We start from the raw sequence: 14,195 nt of genomic DNA on the forward strand, positions 1-14,195 counted from the left end.
TGGCCCTGCTGGACACACTAATGCTGACACAAGGATACTAGCAGTCTAGGCTCAGTCTTCTTGGATTTACTTCTTGAAATATCCTATTTACTATAACTATAAACAGGGAGGCTGACTATGGTACCAGTATTTGTTTACTAGTAACAGCAGTAAAGCATCATGTAAATTAACAAGTCAATGAAAAAAAAAAGCTAGAACAAACCAGCAGCTGCCTCAAACTCTGACAACCTCCTCCAGGTTACAGATTCATTGAGTATCACCAGCAGCATTATGAATTATAGTCACTTCAGAGATACAGCAAATTCTGCCTCTGGCCAATACTTCAATGTGTAGAACTTCACTCTGGTAAACCACACAGACAACTGAAGGTATGGGGGAGTTGTTTAACTAAACACTTCATCAGATTTCAAATTACCACCACCATGTCAATGATTTGAAGGGATCCCCAAATAATTAGAAAATCTGTCAAAAATCTGCAAAGATACTTACTTTGCCATTTTAACCTTACCTTTAGACATACATAGGATTTAGTGTGAATAGCCTAAAATAACTCACTTTACAGCAACACCAAACTAAGTAATTTCAGGTCAAACAGCTAAAACTGGGGGAAAGAGTAAGGTAATAAGGAGGTAATACAAAAGAAGATATAAACTAGATAATGAAACTGGAAACCACTGAAGTACAAATGAAAATATTTACAGAATAAAATGTACTGTTACAACAAACTTTTTATGCTGAATCTCTAAACAGAATAATAGCTGCTGCTGATAAAGTCTACTGATACTGGATTGATACAGTGTGTTTTGGATGAGAACAGCATGGAAAGAGAGCAGTGAAGTCTCTTTTGATAAGCAGAACTAATCAGTTTACTGCCTAAGATAAAGACAGGTTGCTAAAGGTCAAACACTTCAATGCAATAGCCAAAAGAAACAGTACCACACCATTTACCTTTTAACCTTACTTCATACAAAATTACCACGCGTTCTCAAAGATACAGAATACACAGAGGTTATTCGTACAAACATATCCTGAAAAATAAGGCATTGCTTCCTTCACACAGCCTTCCAGAATTCAAAGATAAAACCCAAAAAACAAAACCAAACAAAAAAATCACAAAAAAACACCAACAAAACAAAACACAACCTCCCCCCACAACACCAGCAAAAAAACCCTCTGGAATCAGAATTAAATTAGGAAAAAAATATTTAATTATTTAGAACAGAGCAAGCCAAATTAAATAAAAAGCAACAATGAAAATGATGACATTTTCTCATTTAAATTAGAAAGTCCAGTGGGCTTTTTTTTTCCTTAAAATCACATAAAGGTTTAAACATTACAAACTTTCTATTTTTAAATCAGCTGGTAAGGAATTTTGCTATTTCAAGGATAAGTATACACAAAGAATTTACATACTAAACAAGAATTATTTAATTTATTTATGTATTTCAGAGTACCATGGACCGTGTAAAATAATAACAGCAACTGTTCAAGGGAAAAAAAAGTTGCCTTCTCTAGGGAAAGTCAACAGTTTACACTCTTGATGAAGAAAACACAACTAAGACTTTCCATTTATTGGTTGCAATGCACCTAAACCTGATTTTAGAACTATTGCTTAGTTTTAACATAATCAATTTACTCTCTTCATATTACTTTAACTTAGTACTAATCTTTTTCACTTGTTTACCTCTTTTCTTTGTTCTCCTTGGTTCATCACTGCTCAGAAAACTGCACTGTGGACAAAGCCAAATCACTCTTCTTGTTCCAAAGACTCTGCAGTTTGGCCAATAAATACCTAACAAAGGAAGCACTACTATCTCTGACTACCTTCACTTCTCCCATAATTTTATCTGAGTCCTCCCCATTCCCTTAGCAAGTATTTACTCAAGTTCTCATATAACCCTAGTAGCCCGAAAAATCAAAAATTCACTGAAAAACATTCTGAGTCAATTGAACTATGTGAACATCTTCATATCACCTTGTGACAGAAATGCATTTACATTTCATGCATTCTATGAAACAGGAAACTACAAATAAAGGTATGCTCCATAACTGCATGGAAACATTATCTAAAGAACAGAAACACTGCCCACTATATATATTATGTACATATGCACACATGTTCTTTCAGAGCTTTAATACAGTATGTAATACAACAACTTTAAGGAGTACAGTAAAAAACTACTTGCTTATTAGTTACACCTACCTGCTGAGTGATACACAGTGAAATCAACTGCAAACATACCAAAGAAAGTTTTTATCCTTACACCCATAAAAAAACCTTACCTGACACCAGACACTGAGTGTTTATACTTGGGTAACATGCTAAATGTCCTTGCCTCTTTTAAAATCTTAGTTGATCCACAACAGACAAAACCAAGCTCAGCACTTTATCCCCAATAGACCTCTGCATATCTCAATATAACTCCTCAGCAATATGCACATATGTTTTATTAGGAATACTTAGAACAACCTTTACAGTAGATGAGATACTTCTCTTTGGGATCGCTGCTCTGCCTGCTTACTGTGACACGAGTAATGCCTACACACATTAAAAGGCTTCAGAGCCAGCTCATTATAACGGTACATGCTTTTCTGGGTAGCAAGAAGTCCATCCTACTTAAAGTAGAAAGGAGCACTCCTAAAGCACACTGGTTTTTAGTAACTTATCTGGGTCATGAGAGATCATATAACTACTTGCTTATCTTTGCTTCTGATTTTAGCAAAAACATAGTTGCAAGAAACCTCCTTCCATTTCAACATAAGAAAAAGGAAAATTGTACAATGAGCTGTAGCTATGCCTAAGAATACATTTGACAAAAACTATGAAAAGCATTAAAAAAAAATTCATCAGGGCATTTTTGAGTTATGGCTAGACCTATACTTGGGTAACCAGATTAATAATTTCATTAAAACCTCATTTTTACATTAAGTTACATTACATTTACATCCTAGTTGATGACAAATACAGTAAACTGAACAGAAGAGACAAAAGAACAGCCATGAATGGCATGTTTATCAAATTTTTTAGTAAGCAATTTCAGGTACTTGATGCAGGAACGCTGCATTTCCTGCCTTACAATTGTAGCTTCCTGCAGATGCCTCGAGGGCATCCAGAGAGGAAGACACCAAGCTGGAAGCACCTGCCTGCTCCCCACTTGTTTCTGGCACCAGAAATAGCAACAGGTTTTCTTGCATGATGTAGCGTCTCCACCCTCCAGCCAGGGAGAAACTCCACTGCAGTTGCCCATGGGCTTTAGAGCTTCTGTGGAATTAATTCCCATCTCCACCCATGTTCCCCATCTCATTCCTTCCCCCACCCTCTTGGCTGCAGTTCCTGATCTTGGCAAAAATCTTTTTTTTTTCAACTGCAAGTCCAGTCCCACCCTTGTTCATTGCTTCCCACACTCAGTTACTAACCCTACCTCTCCTGTCACCACAAATCCTTTCATCTCTTCCAGATTTCCTCCACCCTCCAATTCAGAGGTCACCTCATTCCTCAGCTAGAAATAGTTCCAAGAACTTAGGGGCCAGCTTATTTCACAACTAAATCAAAGTTTGGCTCCAACAGGCCAGTTGAAAGAGGCTGTTCTGAGGGTGTCTAGTGATGCACTAGCGCTTCCAAGCGAGTTAATCCTCAATGATTTCTGCCTGATGATTAAATAACTGTCTAAAGCAGTACTTTATGACACTGAATGTTCAGAAACAGTAGTAGCTCAACACACAACACAGGGTGGCTACTCACTTGTAACAGCAGGCACATTTAAGGAAACACACTGAACTTAAGAGAATTAGTTAAGTGTTTGCAAATTTTTCTTTCTTTCTCTTGATCTGAGTCATGGTCAGGCCCCACAAAGACTACTGTGCCAGCGTAGGGAACAGTACAATACAGGGATGAAATTCCTCAAACTATGGTTGCCACCAAACTCTTTGTAACGTACAGCTGAAGTCTGCAGTGGTACAGGTTGGTTTTGACGGCAGCATTTGCTTAAGGGGACTTCTTGATGTCTAATGGGATGCAATCATAATATAGTCTCAACTGGAACTCATACAGTTTCTGTTACTATTTTCATAAAGCTTGTAACAACTAATCATCTTGGTTTATGCCTAAATTGAATTTAGCTGAAATCAAACAATAGAGTGGAAAGATACACAGCACAGATACTCTACAATTGCACAAGATAGTTTCTCCAGGAACCCAAGTGAAGAAGAAACATAATAAAATGGGCAAATTTCCAGCTGAAGATGATCACTGAAAAGCTTGTGTCAGCATATCCTAATCTATTCATGATTTTGTGTTTAAAAATGCTTATGTCGAGTTTTTTTTTATTTAGGTAGCACGTGACCAAAAAAGTTAATATATAAATTATTTACTATACTAAGGTGGTGAACAGCTTGTGAGGTGTAATTATGGTCAAGTAAGCACGCACAGTACCCAAGTAAGGAGAACATTTCATGTTGTAATGAAACCAAGTATTTAAGCTATCTGAAGCCAGGAGAAGAGGAAAGACTGCTAATAAACAAATTAAAACTTGGAGAAACAGTATCAAACCCATCTATTAAAGGTTACTGTTGTCATTCAGAGCTTGAAGTCCAATAGTTCAGAAAATTAACGTATGAACAGTTCTTCTCAAGAAGCATGAGAAGGTAAAGAACCACAAACAACCCACGACCCACTCGATTTTGTCAGTATTCACTTTCTGTGTTTCTTTCAAGTCAGGCTGACTCTATGAGCAACTCTATTAGCCTTTCCAAGTCAAAGTACCAAGGTAAAACAGGCACACCATAAACTTTGTCCTGTGGGGAAATCTTGGCCCTTGTTTTTCTGCCCTATTTTGTGAAGCATGCCATTGTGATAGCCATACTAGAGTACGTCCAGACAACCACTGAAGACTCAAGTCACAACACCAAAGCAAACAAGAGTCAAACAAAACAGGAAAGTGATCCTTTGTGGGTCAGCAATAAATGGTGATGTGCATTAGTCATTTATACCCCAAGATAAAAATCTAATAGCCTCATAATCTTAACTTAAAGAAGCAGCACATGCATAAGCAACTTATGCAACTGTAGATTTCTTCCCCATATAACTTAGGAAATTAAACTTCAGAAAAATTCTCAATTCTGATGCCTTTTAGAACTATAAGATTACCCAGTATTTTAAAGGTTAGAGAAAATGAATAGGTATAATTTACCCATCTTTACAACATATTGAGTTTAACCTACTCAATTAAACAACTGCCAAAAGAAAGAAGACATCAGGCTAGGTGAGACACTGAGATACAGCATATAAATTTAAGAACCAGGTGACAAACACAACCTGTCACCAAAATGTCTTTGGTCACAGATGATCCTATATTTATACATGAGTCAGTGTTGTACATAAATCAGATTACAAATGGATTAGAAGAATAAACTACAAGCACTAGGAAAACTGTCATCTACAAAACAAGCTTCTGTTGTAGAAAAAAGTCTGTAAAAGACACACAAACCCCCACAAAACTGTAGATTCACACTTCAGCAGACTTTCCCTACCTACAGATTTTGTGTGTGACACTCTTCTGTTGCAGTCTATTTCAACCTCCTGAGGCCTGAAAGTACTTGCCAGGGCAGGAGAAATGGAAACCTGCTTCCATGCCAAACATCAAGTCCTTCCTGTCACCTACCTTCCTGCCACTACATTTCATTTGCCACTTTCCATGGGTTTTCACATGTCTGCTCAGTTACCACCATCCCATCATTGCATACGGTTTTATGAAACTTTTCCTTATGACACTGTTCCCTGTTTGGCCTATATACATCTTGTGTTAAGCACCACTCGGACTCCTGTCTTTCAGAAGATCAACGCTCAGACTGTATCAGGGATACTGATAGAGCTGATGCATAATCAGAGTGCAGGGGTAGAGATGCTAGACAGTAGTTCTTTGAGCTTGGACTGTTTCTGAGGGAATTTAAATTTCTGGATCTAGTTACCAGGTATATGGGACTGATTTTGCCCTTAGTCTGTTTCAATGCAGGAAGCAGCAAGTTTCCCTAGTTACAATGCTGAAGAGACAGTAGGTTGTAAAAATAAAAAATACTTAAAATTTTAATCTTTGGTGCAGTGAGCCTACTAAGAAATAATTTTATCTTTAATCCTTAAAAGAGTTCAAAAATAAAAACACCATTGCTAACCTACTTCTTAAACCCACCAATGCCCTTCTGTTAAAGCAAGAATAAGATGGAGATGAAGTTGGAGAGAAGCATTTTTCTATCCTCTGAATTAAATCCAAGTTATTAAAACCAACAACAAAACCCCACCACCAAAAAAACCCAAAAAAACCAACAAACCTAACAAACAAACAAAAAACTCCAACCCACAAAAACAATAACCCTCACTCCCACAGAAACTACTGCCTTTATCAAGGCTCAGACGATTCATCATTTCTGGTTTTATCCTTCAGCATTCCCAGGAGGTTTGCCAGTGTCAATTCTGCTTATCCTTCCAAGGATCTCAACTTCTGACAGTTTTTTCAGTAGGCAATTTCTCAAAATTAATTCCTAATTATATATCATGGCCCACAGAGTTTTAGTGAGTTTCTTCTCTTCCTAACACCTTTTCCAATCCTGTTGACACTCATCATCTCTTGAAACTAATCTTTCTTCTTTCCAGCCCACTCACTATTATAGTTTCTTTCATCCTGTTTTTGTTCTTCTGGTTTCTCACAACAGAACCAGAAATTTTAAGTCAAACAATCACCACCAGCTTTTGATTGAAAAAATGCTATTAAATTAATAACTCCTTAGATTTTCACTCTATCTGACCAAGAAGTCAATCTTGTCTTTCAGATTTGAACATGTCCTTTTTTCACATGTCCTTTGGTTTCAGCAAAGTCCAGCAATTTCATCAAGTACCTAACTACTAACCCTCTCTCATTTAAGTCTTCCAGAGATCTGCCACCAAATTGTAACACCTGTAAACAATGCCCTTTAAGAATGTCCGTAAGCAAACAATCCTCTGAGCTCTTGCAGTCTGCAGTGCTGCTTGATCACATAATGAAGTGTGGGGTATGCCCAGCCACTGCCTTGGAGGGACAACTGCTGAGATAAGGAGAGTGCTTAATCTCCCAGCAGAACTCCCCTGGAAAGGGAGCCACTTTTCAGTTATGGTGAGAAGTAGACAAACCCAGAATCCTCTCGGAGACCCTATGCAGATCCTTTGTAACCCACTGGCCTTTACCTTCTGACACCCACCTCCTGTATCCTTATAAAGCTAGCCCCCTGCCCCTGTGAGGGCAGAGAGATGCTCGTCCCTAGCTCCCCTTCGCCGGACCAATAAAGCTGCCTCGTGCAGAACGGCCACACGAGCCTCTTGTGTCTCTCTCCCTGCTCTGGCCTGGAGGCTGCCCTGCAGAGCTGAGCTGAAACCACGAGCTGACAATCACTTAAGAACTGACAGTCTCTGCATTGGCCCTCCCAGCCAGCAGCTGAGGGAAGACACCGGGCCCCGGGAAGACAATTCCTTTTGGGACCATCTCCCCGGACCGGTCACAGCTTCCTCGGTCAGAGCTACTGACCCCTCACCAGCTGCCATAATGAAGTGCCACTACATCGAAAACTCTACATTTGTCAATGGGCTGAATACCCAGCATTTGGTAACTCCAAAATAATGTGATCAGTACAGGTCTAAAACTGTTTATATTAAAAAACTTAAGGCAAACATGATCTTCAATAGATAGTGGTGAAAGCTAAAGGTGAGTTACATCTAATTCAAACCTCTCTAAGAAATACCCTACTGTTACTGGATAAATGCATCCATTTCTGGTATTAAATTCTCTTTAAAGTATCTCCCTATAAGCATGCATATTAAACAACTAGCACTTTTTATCAGCTTTCCAATGAAAAAAGCTGCTGGCAAAAATCTGAAATGTGGTAATATATTTTCTTATTAAACCATACCTTCAGGTGCTGAGTACAATGAGTTGCACTGCTTTTGCATATGCAGCAGTTTGTAATTATGAACACAGCAGTGCACACCAAATAACCCATTCGTGTCCACAGAAAGGGAATAGAACACAGCTGAACAAATGGAAAGTGAAGGATTACAACTTCTAAAGCATGGTGGCCCAAACACAAGAAGAGGAAAGTAGCTAAAGTTTTCATGTCCATTTACAAGTATCCTGCTTTAAACAAATGTATTTGTAAGGAGAATAAAAGAGACGATGAAGAAACTGACCAAAAGCTTTTATGTTCTCCATCTTGTAGTTTCATAAATATGAAAACACGAATTTCTAACAAATAGGGCATATTTGCAAAATTGAAAGACCCCAGCACAAAAAAAATACTTCAGGCAAGTGTGAAATATGAAGATCGAATAAGCATAACAATGTGACTGATTTGATTTTGTAATGGTAAAAAGGAAGTCTAGAATAAATACTAAAAGACAGTAGAGAAATTAGCAGGTCAGAATTAATATGAAAGAAAATGTGTCTAAGAACATGTAGAAAGAAATAAATCACTTGACTTTAGATGTAAGGAGAGGGATACTGATACAAGGAAACTAATAAACCACAAAAGGATGAAAGAAGATCATAGGCAGATGATATAATTAAGTAAAAGAGTTATCATCAATTTTTCTGAGAAGCTTAAGGCAAAATAACAAAACCTGACACAAATGTTTTCTTGATTAGGAAAAAATAAATTAACACACTTAATTACATTTAAGTAAAATAAACATAAGCTCAGAGGAGGCATGATACATACTATGCTACCAACCAAATTAGACTGATGATGATGAGCCCATCATTAAGGCCTTGTCACTGGATATTAAGCACAGAAGGTTTGAAGGACAACAGAAAAGCAAGGAGGGAGAGAAAATCTACAGATTCCCGATCTTTTACCCTCATCTAGCCTGTTACTCTTGCCTCGTCTACTCCTGTCAGAAACAAAGCATGTCTGACCTCATCCACAATCAGAAATAATCCTTTAATGTGTTTTTAGCTACTGTTCCAGTTCCTTCAGCTTCGCTTAGCTCACCTACTTCTTAACTTATATTTTAATTAGGGGATTTTTTCTAACCTAGATAATTTTGCCTGAAATAAGCAACAGCACAAGCAGACCAACAAGCTAATCTAAGGAAATAGTAACCAGTTTCCCTGGCTCAGCTGAAGTGAGCTTTTCAAAAGAAAAGGTACATCCAAGGCCAGCTCTGACATCCTCCTTCATTCCGTCCTGGATTCCCATTACTCCAATTTATTAATTTACTTATTTTACTACAACTGCTAAAACTTAAGATACTTGATCTGTCACATCCAAGACTTACAAAACTTTTCCAATATAATTACCATGAGCTTATCCCTAGCCAAGATGCAGAAGCTTCATATTTACATCCTCTTTCACCTTTATACTGTTGAAGAACTGTAAAATAGTTCCACTTGAAGCAAAACAAAACTAGCAAAGGAAGCAGGAGGGGTTGGGGGCCGGAAGGAAGTCATACAGCAAACTCCCATGCACTAAACAAACTACAGCTATTTTATTATGAAAGAAATGCATGTATAATTTTGTTTGTGTTTTGTTGGTATTAAAACCAAAATTTTTTTAACAAAGTCCTTTCAATGTAAAGTATCACTTTGTGAGAGGTCAGTCTTCTCTCAGAGCAGTACCTCCAGAGAACAGAGTCCCATTAACAAGTGTTAGGTACACACAAAGACAATTCAGCTGTTGCTATATAGATCTTACCAGAACAGCAGCTAGGACAAAGAAGGGGAACAAGAAACATTTCTTCTCAAACTACACACACACTGTAACTGCTAAAACCTGTTTTTCTTACTTAATTGTAACTTCTAGGTCAGAGAATTCTAAAAAGAAAAATTAGTTAGACAGCAGATCTGGAAACAGAATTTGGACAGCCTGTTGACCCAGCCACACCCCCATTTTTCCTTCTTTCTATGCACCATAGCTATGAAGTTTCAAACACAAGCTTTAGAAACATCTCTAATTTTAAGCATCTTCCAGCAAGAAGGCTGTCCCATTAGGGTAATAGTTCGTTAATACTACTGAGGACTCTTAACAAGCAATACTAATTTAGAACATCAACTAATCAGTTAGAACAGCAATTAATCTATATGTTTAAACATTAAAAAAATATTGTTCTGCTGAACACTTAAAAACATTGGCGAACTGAAAGCATACAGTCGGCCAATGATTCCATTAAGAATAAAAAAGCATGCACGAATGTATTAATTCCTCGGCTTAATTAATTCCTAGATGCCAGAACTCTGTGGTACTGAGGGTTCAGTGTCAAATCTCATTTAGAAACTCAGAGGTGTATTTTTTGCCAGAATCAAGGAGGGTACTTGGTAAAATTGTCATTTGGTAAAATTTGTCTTCAGAAAAGAATAGATTTTCAGAGGTAATCCATGTCACTCCAACTTGAATATGCAACTTGTAAGAAACGTGGACACATAATAAGGGACTAATTAACACAGTGTTGCAGACTCGATGTCTAGACAAGATAAGACATTTCAAGAATCCCTGCTACTCATGCTCATGAAGGAAGAACAAAGAGATAGCCTTTTGTGCAACACTGATGCTGAATAGCTCCAATTATAAATTTAACATCAGGGACATATTTGTCATCACTTCCAAAAAAAACCACCACACTTCAGCACATTACATGCTGAAAGCATAAGCTGATCCTTAACCATATAAAACCAGAAACTAAACAACTCCAAAAATAATACCTTAATGCATAATGCATGCTATTAAATGCAAAAATATTTTAAAAGTGCATGAAATGGTTACATTAGGAAACTACAGACATTCATTGATCTTGACATGCAGACGGCAAAATACACTGCTATGCTGTTTTCAAGTAACCAGCCCAATCTTTTAAGCATCTCTTTAATGGGGTTCTACTTCACCATGCTCAGACAAATGTTCAGACAACATTTAATACATTATTTCAAAATTGTAAGAGTAAAGAAAAGAGGAAAATGCATGTTCAAAGGTCTAAGGAAACACCTAACTTCAAAAAAACCCAACCAATCAAAAAACATCCCAACCCAGAAAGCTAATTATCTCACAATTTTATTTTTTAAAAACTCTCCAAAGCTTTTTATTACAGACAGAACATTAAAAAACACATCATGGAATATATTAAAATAAGAGATACACATTAACGCGGCAGAATTTCCATTCAGTGCAGAAGTACAAAGACTGAAAAGACTCTGCACCTGGATAAAAGGGCATAGTTTCCACAGTACCTGCCACGCAAAAGTTCCAGGAAAAAACCTTATTCTTCCAACCACAAAGTGGCAGAGCCAGAGGGTTCTAGGAAATCAACCCTTCCCTGAGAGCAGCAGAGCCCAGTCCCAGTGGAGCGGGTCCCAAAAGCAGGGGACCACACCAAGGAGCTGGGACTCTGCAGCTCAAGAATGGAGACAGGAAGCTGTCAAGAGAAGCAGCGAGCAGAAACCATGTCCTTGTTGGAAAGAAACCATGTTCTGGAATGTGAAGGCAGCTGAGCTCAAGACACAGAGCAGTGAAACACTGAAACAGGCTGTCCAGGGAAACAGCAGAGCCTCCTTCACTGAAAATATGCAGGGCTCAGTTTGATAGAGCCCTGAATGACCTGACCTAAGGCCCTGTTTCACAGGGATTTGCTCAGGTAAGTCCCATGCAACCTAGATGTTTCCACAATAGTGTCACTATGCCTGTTGTTTCACAGACGAGACCAAAAATGCCCAGGATCTGCAGTCCCAGTTCAGGAATGTTTTCAAGCATCTGTGCATCTGCAACCATATCCTTCCTTTCCCAGTAATACTGGCACACTTCAAATGAAATACATACTTCAAAGTTTTTCTAGTTTGGGAGTGACACAGATAACTCTTGGCTCTGTTTAAACAGTGTCTGGATTTTTCCAAGCCTTTACCCATGAGGAGAACTTCTGGTTTCCTCTCTTTATGTCAGCTTCAGTTAATATTTGCAAAGCAACTGCAGACTCCTAAAAGATAGTCACTATATAGCAAACAGCAACTAGCCCTTGCTTTGACACATTTTGCCCTGTCATCATCAGCACACAAATAACTTTTCTTCAAATGACATGATTTTACAAATAAATTTATCAAATAAATAATATCCAAATAATTTCTTGATGAGCCAGGGTGATCATTTACAATCATGCTTCATTTAAAATTCTGCAATTGGCAACTGTGTTACTGTACCTTAGAGAAAAGGCAGAGGCAACTTTACAATAGAGTGGTATGAGCGATACACGAGATACTGAGATGGACTAATTTAAAACAGAACACCTGCATGAATATTTCATTCAAATGCTCAAGGGATATTTTTGCTTGTTTTTCTTAAGAGAAATAACAGACTATATCACAAGCTGCCACCTCCCTCCTGCCAAGGGCATCAGACTGCCTGTTTCTCTGCTGCACAGCAATGGATTTGCTCATTGCAGCACCATGCATGTTCTGTCAGCACAGCTTTTTGCCTCTGGGTTTTCCTGAAATAGTACCATCCTATGAAGTAAAAGTACATATTTGGAAAATTTTGCTCCTTTTCCTGGTTAGAGCTTTGGAGACAAATGGATATGGAGAGGGCAAAGCAAAGAAGGCTTTACCAGGAGTCTGGAACAGCCAATAAATACTTGGCAATCAAGTTGAGAATAAATATGAACCAAAAAGGAAACATCACTACATCTGGTGCTCCAAGAGAAAGAAAAATTTAGGAGACAGAAGAGGTTCAATGGGTCAAACTCACTTCCTCAAACACTAGCTGGGCCCCCACCAATTCTTTAACACATACCCAGTGGCACATGCCCTGACTTCATTTCTTATTTATTTTAAATACCTTAATAGCTGTCCAGTGCATACTGAAAAACAACCTTTTGAAAATCTTGCTTTGCAGAAAGATTACAGCTTCACCATTCTTGCAGTGTAAGTCTTCGCAATAAGCATTTTATTTTAGTAATCCTTCCACAAAATTACATTCCAGAAATACTACACTAAACACTTGAATGAGATTTACCGGAAAATAAGTCCACAGAACCAAATAATTTTTCTGCTATTACTTGCGTCTTCAAGACAAATAATCAGAACTAAATTGTGAAAAAGCTTTCTTATAAATGTACTAGCTTACTGCTCCCTTTAAAGATTTAAATGTGAAAATAAATTTACTTTCAGATACTAAGAACTCAAAGTAAACAAAATAGCATACAAATTTCTATAGAGAGACTGCTTCCATATACAGTAGGAAGATTCACGGTATTTCATTACGATGATTCATTATGATATTCATGATGATTATGAAAATCATCTGGTCTATCATAACATTTTTTTAAAAATCAAAACATTCAATTGCCAATCGAGAAGTTAATTTTAAATATTTATGTGAAAAAAATACAGATCATTTTCCAGTCTTAATTTTCAATGATTAAATAAATATCTTGGCTAACTCTTAACAAATTCACAGTACCTGGTTTATAAGAAAATAAGCATCTTGTTCAGTTGAGAAAATAATTCTAGCATCATCCTAGAATCTTATTTAAATTCTGCAGAAGCTGACAGCTTCAATATTCAAACCAACAACAGGAGAAACTGGTTCTACAAAATTCAAATCTAAGTTATTCCTCAGGCTTTTCTGAACTAAGTTCCTAAAAGTATTCCATTTTACAGAACATAATCTAGATTTCCCTAGAATTAAGTGCAAACTCTACCAAACACAATAGCATTAGGTCATACGGAAAACAATATTTAGGTTTTTTGACCAAATTTTCATCTGTTTTCATTAAAACCCTGTCTTTAGGGCTTAGGGAAATTTAATCAATCATAGATTCACCAGCATCAGGCTAACCAATCACAACCGCTATTTTTTAAAAATCTGTTTCTAGCCTGTGCACTTCTTTTTAGTCTGTCATTTCTAAAAAGCCCTAAGTTTATGCATTTGGTACTAGCTCTTTTAGGCTGTACGTAACCCTGTGATCAGACACACGGGGATAAATCAACTGCATCATGGCTCTCATAGTTACAGCATGCTCTGGTAAACTCCATCCCAGCACACACAGAAAGACATGCCCACCATGAACATGATTACGCAAAGCCAATATTAATAGAAGGGAAAAAAAAACCAAAAAACAATTGAGTAAAAAGCTGTTTTTCAAGTGTCAGTAAAAAGGAACAGTGTTGCAGCTCAGGAAATGGCCTCACAGGCAACAG

General features: G+C 37.5%; 1 protein-coding gene across 5 annotated transcripts in view; it reads right to left on the minus strand.

Annotated features, from left to right (window-relative positions):
- PPHLN1 (periphilin 1) overlaps window positions 1-14,195 on the minus strand; it is a 64,025-nt gene that overhangs the window by 12,662 nt on the left and 37,168 nt on the right. The window lies entirely within an intron of this gene.

The sequence above is a fragment of the Corvus kubaryi genome, unplaced genomic scaffold (assembly GCF_017639235.1).
Source record: "Corvus kubaryi isolate FWS band 111438036 unplaced genomic scaffold, C.kubaryi_AGA036_p1.0 137, whole genome shotgun sequence".
NCBI classification, from domain to species: Eukaryota; Metazoa; Chordata; class Aves; order Passeriformes; family Corvidae; genus Corvus; species Corvus kubaryi.